Below are 13,266 nucleotides of genomic sequence, written 5' to 3' on the forward strand. Positions count from 1 at the left end.
ACTTCTCTTTTGATTTCCTTCTCATCATTTCCTATTTCTTAGTCTTCATTCTCAAAGGCTTAGGGTGAGATATTGACTCTTGATTAAAGGGGATAACAAGTCAGAAATGGGCACTTGAAAAACCTTGAGGGTCGTGTTTTTCCAAGACATCTTTTGTGGCCAGTCTCGTATTACTTCTCTTTTGATTTCCTTCTCATCATTTCCTATTTCCTTCTCATTTTTCAGTAAAAAAGAAGTCTCGAGAGTTGAATCCTTTAAATTTGCCCCACATACTTTACTCCCATTGTTTCTGATCTTTTCTTTCTTCATGTCTTTTTCTGTATTATCTTCATTTGTTTTGACCCTATCAACTCCATTCTGACTCCCAATTGCTTGATTGAAAATGACTTATTGTTAACATCCACCTCTATAACTCCATGAGCCAACAAATCTTGTACTTGTCATTTGAAGTTACCACAATTCTCAATGGAGTGTCCTCGGGCTCCGACATGATATTCACAAGAAACTTTCTCACTATACCAACTCGGATGAGGTGGTAACAGCGGCTTAGCCAAACGTGGAGTAATTAATTGGGCTTCGAACAACTTGGAATATAATTTTCTGTATGAAGATGAAGGGAAACTGAGTTGAGGCTCTTTTGATTTCATTTTCTTTTGACACATTTATGATCATCTTGAAGACATAGTGAAGGATCATTGAGATATTCATTTTGAAGGTTCAACTTTTGACTAATATCTTGTGGGAGACATTGGCTTGCAGATCCTCCCTCATTGATAAGTTTTAAACTTTTGGGGAGTTTAGGTTTTCTATCTTCAAAGCATAACAACCTTTCTATGATGATGTTTTAAACCTTTAATCTCATAACCACACAACTTTCCATCGAGTGACTAAAATATCCAGAATGATAACTGCATGAATTTTTGACACCTTGCCAATCTGGACGCAAATAAGTATTAGGCTTTAGAGGAATAGGTGTTAGAATGCCACTTTCAAAGAGAAATGGTAATAATTTTGAATATGTCCCTTGAATCGGAATGAGAGGTATACTCTTCATTTTCTTCTTGTTCTTTCTAGCCTTCTTTATTGGCATTTAAACTTCCTCTATGCCTCTCTTCTTTGAGTCAGACTCAACTTTCATGTTAAAAGTTTCACCCTCAATCTTCATTTTTCCTAGTTTGATCTCTGTCATATTTTCTAGAACACACCCGATTGTCAGAATTGACTCGGATTACCATATTCCTCAGCTTGATCATTCATTTCTTTTTGAATATTGACAAGTTGCTCTTGGAGTTTCTCGATTCTATTAACACGTGCTAAAATCTCATTCATGGCTCTTATCTTTCCGTAGGAAGACCAAGTTGACTCCAATTTTTAATTTATGCCATGGAATACTCTATAAATTACTCCCAAACTTTTATGTGTGGAAAAAAATTTGAAGTGAATAAAATGCGAATATACACTATAAAAATGCTTAAATGAATGGCATGCAAAATGTAATGATGCAAATGCAAATGCAAATGCAAAGAAGGTGTTGATTCCAAAGTAATTGTCATAAAACAACTTCCAAAGAATATACAATGTCTCAATACACTGAGGTAGATGGAAACTACAAATCACGTTGTATTGCTCGACTTCTTCAATTTTGATCGAATATGCAGGAAACAATCTTCTTTTATCCTTGGCTTGATGAAAAAATTCTAATGTTTCGACTTCTTTTCCAAAAATGCATTTGTTGAGCGACCATATACGATTGACATCATTTACTGTCTCATGTTGTCTATCATTGTTACTTGATGAATTTAAACATATTATTTCTTTTCGGTTAGTTGTATCAACATCATCGTAGAACCCTTGAAAAAACTTGTTTTATTGGATCATATGAGCTTTATGTATTTCAGCTTGACATACCTCTTCAACTATTTCCTGGAGCACCCTTCTGGAACATTGATGCGTTTTTGCATTTCTATTCTACATCTTCAATTGACATTGTCATATTGAAAGCCTTCTAATGAGACTATTAACTTGGGATCAATACCTTCTATGACATGATATGTATGAAACATGTGTTAATTTTAAGGTAATTATCTTAGAACAACTTTCAAAGAACTCACAACGTCCCAACATGTCAAAGCAGATAAAATATTTATCCCTTCGTGTGACATTGTTGTTTCAAAAACCTTCTAATTTTGATAAATAACTCAGGTATTAACAACATGTTTATGAACAAAATAAAGCAACAAGATAAGGAAAAGATGTTAGTAAAAATAATAATCAAAGAGAGGAAATGTATGTTAGTGAAATATGAAAAGATTAAATTCCACTGGTAAATGAACCATAAAATACAGTGAATAAAACACATAGAGAAAATTACAATCATAACCGCATAATTTCTAGTTCACATGCAATTATTTAAAAAGGATATATCGAATAAATTAAAAGACAGAGATTAGAGTTCAATTCTCCTATGTGTACACTTATATGGGTACCTATGGACAGAGTTTCGGCATGGTCTTAGATCGGGTGGGTTTCTACGGTTTATTATATGCAGAGTTTTAGTTCTAAGAGAAAATGTAGTCAAATTTTCATTGTCGGTGCCCCCTTGGGCGAGCCAGACCCTCAATCCTCACCCATTATAGGCTTAAGCGGATCGAGTTCAATTCGAGGGGGTACATTTTCCTATGCCTGACACGGATAATCCTCACGAAGACATAGGACATATGAACCCTGGAAGCTAATTGCTAGGTCTAACATGAAGAATAAATTCTCACAAAGACGTCACTTTCACTCCCACTTAAAAGGAAAAGCTCGAGTATAGAGCTTATGTTATGTAATGCATGTGTTGTGTGTGAGGAGAAATTTTCAAACCTTTGACACAAAATAAAATCGTGCTAAAACAAATCCAAAATTTCAATATCTGAAATCAATTAAATACAAACATTAATATACAATGATAAAAAAATAAAAATTGAAAGAAATCAAAAGAATCGTAAATTAAATAAAATCGAATTCTCAATTTCTAACTATAGAGATAATATATAACCGATTTAAGGCTTGACCCTCTTAACGTCCCTAGCGGAGTCGCCAATCTGTCGTAACCGATTTCCGGCGATACGACGTGTCTCGACTCATTTTGTGAAAACTCGATTTTGTAAAAGAATTGTTTCGGAGTCGCCATCGACCTTTTGGATTAGGTAGGTCGAATACCTAAAAAATTTCTTTTAAAAAAGTTTTTAAGAAAAAACGTCATTTTAAAAGATACAACGATCCACGTGTAACCAGAAATTCATTTTTTAGTATAAAAAAGGGTTCGGGGTTCGATTACGTGTGGGGAAGGATAAGCACCCCCACAACACCCAAAATTGGTACCCATCGATTATATATTGTCTCTAAATAGTAGAAATCTAAGAGTTCGAATACATTATTAAATTACGATTCCATTATTCCGAATTCAACCATACAAAAATTCTAAAGAAAAATATAAAATATTCTCTTATTTCCAATTGAAGAGAAAATACTCCCTAAAATACTTTAGGACGAATATTTCTCTTTCCAACTGAAATAAAAGTAATATAATAATTTTTCCTAAGAATTCAATATTAAAATAATTTTTATTCAACCAAAGAAAGAAATTAAATTCATTAATCCGAATTATATTATTAGAAAAGATAAGTGATATTCAATAATTTAAAAATGCCGAGACTTAATCTCTAATAAAATTAGCAAATTATCTCGATAAATTTAAAATAGTGAATATTCCTTCTTCCCTTCAAAATTAATTAATTTTCAATGCAATCAATTTTTTAGGTTTCGATAGTGGGAATATTTATTTTAAAATATCGGAAAAGGACATCTAGTTGTCTTAAGACTGTCCCTTCTTAATATTTTAAAATACATAAATACTACCCTTAATCCAATTATGTAATCGGTTAAGTTATGCTAATGAGGCTTTTAAACAAAATAAAATATGATACATTGAAGCACTTAGAGAAAAAAAAATAAACACATGGATTAAAAGAACCATTTTAAATTTATTTTTAACTTTATATTGCTTTATAAATATATACATATTTTCTAAATATTATATTAAACATAGAACATGATATTTATTCTAAAATATAATAAAAATATAAAATAAAATATTTCTATCATGCTATAATATTATATACAAAGTAATATATAATAATAAAACAAACAAAATAAGTATATAAAACATAAAACATACTTGAATGGTAAAATAAATAATATACATATGAATCTACTTACTATATGGTGAAAAAAAAAATATATAATAATCTTAGGATATTAAACATTAATAAACAAAAATCATGGCATGAAACAAGAACATAACCAAAACAGAAGCACTATAATCATAATAAAACCATAACTATAGGACTAAAATGGAATATCATAAATATCAGCACCAAATTTCGAACAAAAAAAAACATACAACAGAGGACTAAATTAAAATAATACAAAACCATGCATCTAATTCGTAAATCTTAGAAAATAAAAGGAAATGGTGACTAAATCACAAAACACGCTAAAATGTAAGGGACCTACGGCGTGATTCACCCTAAAAAGTTACTAAATCACGAATCACATTAAACGTAAAGGACCAGTAAGGTAGTTTAACCTAAAACTAGTGGCCAAATAAAACATGCTAAAGGTCCAGGACCTTTATCGTGGTTTACCCAAAAATATTAAGATATCAACTCTTTCCCCTTTCCAGAATCATTTTTTCGTGGATTTGTAAATCCAAATCTCCTCTCTTTTCTTCCTCTTCTATCAACCTATTCGACCACTACCCAACCATAAACAACCGCCATAAACGGTGATTCTTCTACCCTAACAAAAACCGACGACACATTGCCCTCTCCGATGACAACATACTCCGACTAATACCAACAACAAGGTAAATATCAACCTTTATATCTATTTTATTTAAGTTGTTTTTAACATAGAACTATGAACGAACCAAGAAAAAACATTAACATAAGAATACCTTCACACGTTTGATTGCTGAAAAATCTAGTTGTATTGCTTTGATTTTTTTTCTATTTTTCGGTCTGAATAACCGAGAGCCCCCTGCTCTTGTTACATGGTTTGATTCTTATAACCAATTTACATAGGTTTAGAAAACAAAATAAAAATAATCCTTGGTCTACTGTGGATCTACTGTTGTTGATGATGGTGTGCCTTTAATGCCCCATATATTATGAGGTTTTGTTGATTACTCTGACAGGCTTGGCCGGCTGTGGGAGGAGACTTGGGAAATGGTGGTGGTGGCTGAATCATATCCCTAGGGTATAGTTAGGTTAGGGTTCTGTACTGAGTTTGGGGGTTATGGGATTTGGGGGTATGAAAAATGGTGTTTACACTAGTCATGTATTAAATTTACAAATTAAATCCTCTAGATTTTAGATATAATCGTTGAGCAAATTCTCATACTTGTCATCAAGATAATACATATGTTATATAACTTGTTCAAATTTAGCAGAGAAAAAAATTAAAATAACTAAATTGCATTTGAACCCAATATCAACTAATAACCAAACAAAGCTTTAACCAGTAGGCTAAATCTAATATTTAGGAATCAATTAAAATATTTTTATATATGATATATTATATAGAGAAAATAACCTCAGTGACCAAAAATGCCTTATAATATACGATTTTAACCAACTTTTTTTGGATTTGCCAAAATGACCAACTAAATCGCAATGCGATCGATAATTCGCAACGCGATCTCCGGTATCGCAAATCAGTTTCCAGATTCGCAACGCGATTCTGATTATCGCATTGCGATTTTCCAAATTCGCGTTGCGATTTTCGACTATCGCAATGCGAATATGTAAATCGCAATGCGAGTATGACTATCGCAACGTGATTCTGACTGTCGCAACGAGATTCTGACTATCGCAACGCGATTCTGACTATCACATCGCGATGCTGACTATCGCAATGCAATTTTCAAAGCGCCATTATTATCGCAACGCATATTTTTTTCAAATTCCAAACACGAATATTAATATATCGGAACACTGAACCGTCCACAGTATATCTCGTAATCGCAACTCATAACCTAAAACCCTAAATCACAACTCAGTCCCATCTCCATCTCTCACTCTCTATGGCAACATCTGTCCCCATCTCCGACGAAATCAGTCCCCATCACCGGCGAAATCCATCTATCTCCATCTCTCAGAGCTACCCTCACAATCATTCACGGTCAGAAATGGAAAATCAACCAAATCAACCACCGAGGGTTAGTTTTTTTAATTATTTTTATTTTGAAATTTTTGCATTATTATTAAGTTTTTCATATTGAAATTGATGATAAGTTTACTGGTAATTTCAATAATAGATTAACCATTTCATTTAGATTACTTATTAAATTCATTCGATTACTGCCAATACTGCTAAACTGTTAGTCTTTAAACCCTGTGATTTAGTATTTGTCTTTGTTTTTTCTTTTGGTTGAAGTAATGCAATCCATTCAAGTTTCAATTTTAGTATTTGAAACCGAGAATCGCAACGCGAAATGAAAATCGCAACGACAGAATCACGTTGCGATTTTAGTTTCGCGTTGCGATTTTCATTTCGCGTTGCGATAGTCAAATTCGTGTTGCGATAGTCATTTTCGTGTTGCGATTTTCATTTTCGTGTTGTGATTTTAAGTTTCAAAAACTATTATTCTTCTACAAATTGAAACTTGAATGAATTGCATTACTTCAACAAAAAAACAAAGACAAATACTAAATTCACAGTGTTGCAAATTTAAGTTTGAAGAATAAACTACTACTCTTTATGTTTATTGTTCTTGGTATTTCTTCACAGTGTAGTTTTTGGTATATCTAACTTGTATGTTTATTGTTTTGTAGAACTTTTATTCGGCTCAATTGACCTTAAGAAATAAATTAAGCCTGGCCAAACAATTGCGTCGTAAGCTTTCACCTGCACAAAGAAAAATATTTGAGGATACTTGCTTCGGGCCATGGCTGAAAGTAAAACATCCGGGTGGAGATGCTATGTTGACCCATCTGTTTCTTCAAACCATGACTAGCGATCTACCAGATACTATACAACGTCATGATGAAGAGATATGGTTTGATTTTCCACCGGCGTATACGTGTTTTGGGCGGGAGGAGTTTTGCTTAATCACCAGTCTACGCTTCGGACACGATGATGTAGATCGGTACACTAGACATATTACCCGCCTATCATAGTTATCCCGGGTTTTTCCTAAGCTGTCAATGGAGAAGCCGAATTTACACGTGGAAGACTTGACGAGATTATTGAATAAGAAAGATGGTTTTACTCGGATGGATGACGTCGATGTTGTCCGAGTATGCCTTCTAAGACTTTTGCATGCCGACTTTTTAGGCAGAGAGGCCAGACAACCTATTCCTAATGATCTAATTAAATTGGTAGAGGACCTAAATGCATGGAACCTATTTCCGTGGGGTTCGTATCTATGGAAAGCTACATGGAATAAGTTATCGTCTGCCTTTGATGATCGAAAAAGTTTGCGTGGCGATGGTTCCAAATACACTTTGTCAGGCTTTATTTGGGCCTTTAAGGTAAGAATTTTATATAATGTTTCTAAAATTATATTAATTATTATTAACAATTACTAATGGTTTGTTATTATTTGTTTGTAGATTTGGATATTTGAGGCCTTTCCCGCCATGCAGACATATGCATTAAAAACTTCTAATGATATTCCTAGGGCTATTTCCTGGAAGGGAAACGGACCTTGCAGCAATGGGAAGATTTACTACCGTATACGATAAATAATGTAGGTTAACACAAATACTACCATATGTTTATAAACAAGTTATTACTAGTACACGTTTAACTTTGTTTGAGCTTTTATATTGTTAGGAGTCTGTTGAGTTAATCGATTGACTGAATCGGCCAAGAGGGGGGTGAATTGGCAATAAAAATTTTGGTGGAAGCTTTTGCAGAAAATTGAAAGAAATTGCACAGCGATTTAGAGTGGTTCGACTTTATCAACCAAAGTCTACGTCCACTACCTTAGCTATCCACACTAAGGATTTTCCAACAAATTCACTAATTTGTTCTTTCTTTTGAGGCCAAAGAGATAACCTTACAACTCCCTCAAGAATATACCCCAATTCTTGAGAATACTCTTTTCTCAAAGAGAAATACAAATTTGCAAACTTACAAGAAAAACCTCACAAGGTAAGATGTTTGCACAATTCTAGAACAAGAAAGGAACACTCACAAATAATTGCAAATGAGCACAAATGGTGTTCTTTGAAAAAAAAAATGAATATGAAAGGAAAATGGCTTGATTTGCACAAACTTGGTGTTTGATGCTTTCTCTCTTGTTTCTCTATAATTCTTGTTGATCAAGGGCTTCAGAACTTGTTTAAATACACCTTGAATCACTTCTGAAACGTTGGGGATGATTAGTGAAGATCATATAGCCGTTTAGTGTGAAAACAATTAATAAAACAGCTTGGAGCATGGGGGGAATCGGTACCCCCTAGGGGAATCGGTTCCCTAAGTGTAAAATTCAAATACTTCTGACGTTGGGGATGATTAGTGAAGATCATATAGCCGTTTAGTGTGAAAACAATTAATAAAACAGCTTGGAGCATGGGGGGAATCGGTACCCCCTATGGGGAATCGGTTCCCTAAGTGTAAAATTCAAATATTTCGACCGTATACAAGGGGGGAATCGGTACCCCCTGGGGGAATCGGTTCCCTCCAAGCATACTGGAATTCTCAGAGCCAAACCATTCAGGGGGGAATTGGTTCCCTCTGAGCAATCTGGAATTTTTGGCTTTGAAATGGTTCGAAATACTTTGTAAAATTATTTTGAAATTGTTTTAAGATTAAAACTTAATTTTACACATTGAGTAAGGATTAAAAATGATCTTGAAAGATTTGGAGTAATATTTTGATATTCGAATAATTCTATCGAATATACTTAGAAAATCATTTGGAAAATCTTAAAATTCATTTAACTTAATTTTTATATTGAAATATCAAAATGTTTTCAACAATCTCCCCTTTTTGATATAACAAAACATTTAGTAATTTTAAGATTTTGAAATCAAGTTTTGAAATTACCCCCCTTACTTTAACACTTCCCCTTTATCATTTAAAAACACTTTAACACTTCTCCCCCTTTTTGTTAAATCAAAAGACATTTTAAAGATTTAAACAAGGTTTTGAAATCATTAGCCAATTGATTATATATATAGAGCTGCTAAGATCACAAGCAAGAGAAACGTTAGCCATTAGTTTCATAATCAATATTCATAATTATGTGAAATGGCAAAATTGGTCATATATCTAATCATGAAGTAAATGATGTAATAATGAATAAATTTAATCACACCAAATAGATAATTCTAACATTCATAAATCCAAACAAATTCAAAGTCAATCAATCACAAATTCAACATTCCAAAATATCAAATGTTAAAACAATAAGTTTGGAGTTCAAAGCAAACTTTGAATCACATATCCGGATCAGGAGGAGGAAAACGAGCTCGCATAGCAGCCATTCGTTAGTGAGGTTATTATACGCGCGTTGGTTGATGTCTCGCATTAATTGCTCAAGCTCGAGATCTTCGTCAGCTTCGGGTGGAGCTTGTGAAGAACTAGCTCCCGGAGTATTTGCAGAAGATCGAACCCATTCACCGGTTCCTTATCCTTAATCCATCCCGCTCTCGTTAAGGAAAGAAGGTTAATTTGTTTCTTAAGGGGAAAAACGGCATCTAGACCGACTCTAAGCCCAGCTTTGGAAACAGATTACTCAAAATGCAACCGTAAACAAGAGAGGAACATAGTTTCTTGTTAGGAACAAGATTTACGGTTTCAACAATTTCAGCAAAAATAATCTGAGGTAGGTTAATTTTAATATTGTTTTCGAAACAATGTAACCACCAAAGATCTAAGGCTCTAAGAGTAGAATAACGATCTCCGGATGGTCGAAACCACCAAGAAATCATTAGATGAAGAAAACGTTCATGTAGGTCTAGGACACTCGCACTATCTCTTCTTTTATAACGAGATCCTAAAACTTGTTTTCATTGAAATACCATCGTTATCTAATCTGAATGTATTGGCTATGTAAGCCGAGTCAATATATAAGAATGTCCTAGGAGGTAGGAACGAATTCCTATGGTTTCAGTTTGGTTTTAACACAAACGGCATTAGAATAGAAATACGAACAAGTTGATGGTAAACGATGGGTTCAAGGTCAAAGAGTTTATCAAATTTCCACTCTTGTAAAGAGGAAGATATTTAAAATTGATAGCTAACATAGCTTGACGAGAAGGAATACGTTCTTCCCATTTTGTAAGAGTCGAAATATTGACAATACCAAAAACGATGATTTCTAGGACCAGGATGATTGAAACACGAATTTTGGATAGTCAAATTAGGATCAATGGGATTAGAATTAGAAATTGGAATAGAAGGAAGATTTGGAGGTGGATTTGGTTGACGGTGTGAACGACTAGATGAAGACCTAGCACGTTTAGGATTGGACATGGTTTAGGAAATCGGAATAGAATTGATAACCTACAATTTAGAAAACACATGTATGCAATTCAATCAATCCCAAAACTCAATTGAGTCCTCAATATTTCAAGGTTCTCTAAATCAATCCTAATGGGCAAAGTTTTTGAAAAACTTTTGAAAAATATGGTTTTGAGAAACAATATATGTATAGTTTTCATAATAACAACATAATTTAATCAAAACACAATAATTTTTTAAAAAAAATTATTTCGAAAATTTAGAAAATTTTGAAAAAAATCTTGTGTTTTTGATGAAATTAGTTGTAATATCTAGTTTCTAATCATTAAATAATCAATGCCGGATCAAAAATTCAACCTAGAACTAATTAAAACTAGTTCTATGTTCATAAATTGATAAAAAAAATTTTTGGAAAAATACCTTGAATGATTTTGGATTTGAGTGAGATTAGATGAAGTTTTCACGTTTTTGATGATTCCAACAGGTTTAGAGGATGATATTTGAAGTGAATTCTGATTAAAAACGTTGATTTGAGGTAAGAATGAAGATTTGAGAGAGTAGAGGGAAGAAAATGGCGTGAAGGAATAAGAGAGGGTTTGAGCAAAGTTTGGGTTCTGCCCGTGTTAAAACCAGAATCCTAGGGGTATCGATTCCCCTGTGGGGGAATCGGTTCCCCTTCAAAGGGGGAATCGATTCCCTCAAGGTAGGATCGATTCCCTCTGCACCAAAATGCTAAAATTTGATTTTAAACATCCAAAATGCTAAATTAATTTCCTCTAGTGGTATTGGCAACTCATATATTAAAAATTAATCATGTTCAAACAATTCAATTAATCTTTAAACGATATTTGAACATAAAATTAATTTTTCATCAAGAATCATAAACTCCCCCTAACTAATAGCAATGAATGCAATCAAAAAATTACTATTATAAGAATTTTTCATTTATTATTAAAAGTGCTAAAATTATTTAAACACTCAGTGAAGATAGATTGGTCAAACCTAATTCTCTCCTAAGTGTCCAAATCGTTCCTTGTCTAAAGGTTTGTAAAGATATCCTAATTGGTGCAAAGTATCAACAATTCTAGAACTACATCTTCCTTAGTGACATGGTCTCTAATGAAGTGATGTCTTATTTCAATGTGCTTAGTTCTAGAGTGTTGGATGGGATTTTTAGTGAGACAAATAGCACTAGTATTGTCACACTTGATAGGAATGGTACCTACTTCAATTCCATAATCAAAAAGTTGTTGTTTCATCCATAAAACTTGTGCACAGAAACTACCAGTTGAAATGTATTCGGCTTCAGTGGTAGATAATGTAACACAATTTTGTTTCTTTGAAAACCAAGAAATTAGCATATTTCCAAGGATTGGAAAGTACCAGAGGTGTTTTTCCTATCTAATTTGCATCCTCCATAATCCGCATCAGAAAAAGCATGCAAGCTAAAGCTAGAGTCTCTAGGATACCAAAGTTCTAAACTAGGAGTCTCTTTAAGGTATCTAAAGATTCTCTTAACAGCTAGTAAATGTGATTCCTTAGGACATGATTGAAATCTAGCACATAAGCAAACACTAAACATAATATCTGGTCTACTTGCAGTTAGATAAAGTAGAGATCCAATCATTGACCTATATAATTTAACATCTACACATTTACCTCCTTCGTCTAAGTCAAGCTTTGTTGAAGAGCTCATTGGAGTGTCATGAGGTTTCCCATTTTCCAGTCCAAACTTCTTGAGCATATCTTTGACGTACTTAGCTTGATTGATGAAGATGCCATCTTTTCTTTGCTTGATTTGGAGTCCCAAGAAAAAGAGCTCCCCCATCATGCTCATCTCAAACTCACTTTGCATTAGCTTAGAAAATTCTTGGCAAAGAACATCATTAGTAGAACCAAATATTATATCATCAACTAAATTTGAACTAATAATAATCTTTACCTTTATACTTCAAAACAATGTAGTGTCAACCTTCCCTTTTGAAAAACCTTTTTCAATTAAAAAATTTGACAATCTTTCATACCAAGCTCTAGGAGCTGCTTTAAACCATAAAGAGCTTTTGTCAATTTTAAAACATGATCCAGAAAATTTGAATCTTCAAAACCTGGAGGTTGTTCCACATACACTTCTTCTTTTAAAACCATTTAAAAATGCACTTTTAACATCCATTTGAGATAATTTAAATTCATTGAAACATGCAAATGCTAATAATTCTAATTGCTTCCATCCTAGCTACGGGAGCATATGTTTCATCATAGTCTATGCCCTCTTCTTGAGTATACCCTTGAGCAGCAAGTCTAGCCTTGTTTCTCACTATTACCACTCTCATCAAGCTTATTTCTAAATACCCATCTAGTACCTACAGTAGATTTATTACTAGGCCTTTCACTAAGTCATACTTTACTTCTCTCAAAGTGATTTAACTCTTCTTGCATAGCCATAATCCAATGTTCATCATTTAATGCTTCTTTAATATTCTTAGGCTCTATGCATGAGATAAATGCAACATAATTACAAATATTTCTAAGAGAAGATCGAGTTGTTACCCCTTTTGATGGATCACCTATAATTTCACCATCCTTGACATAGTTGTACTCTCTGGATAAGACTTCCCTTTCTTCAATGGTTGGATTCTCAAGAGGATCATGAGTTTCTTCATTTTTCGTTTCTTCCTTTGATGATGGTTCTCCAACGTCATGTCTAACGTCATTTGTATTTATAACACCTACATCATCATTCATACA

This window comes from Hibiscus syriacus, unplaced genomic scaffold, assembly GCF_006381635.1.
Source record: "Hibiscus syriacus cultivar Baekdansim isolate YM2019G1 unplaced genomic scaffold, ASM638163v2 tig00111837_pilon, whole genome shotgun sequence".
Taxonomy (NCBI): Eukaryota; Viridiplantae; Streptophyta; class Magnoliopsida; order Malvales; family Malvaceae; genus Hibiscus; species Hibiscus syriacus.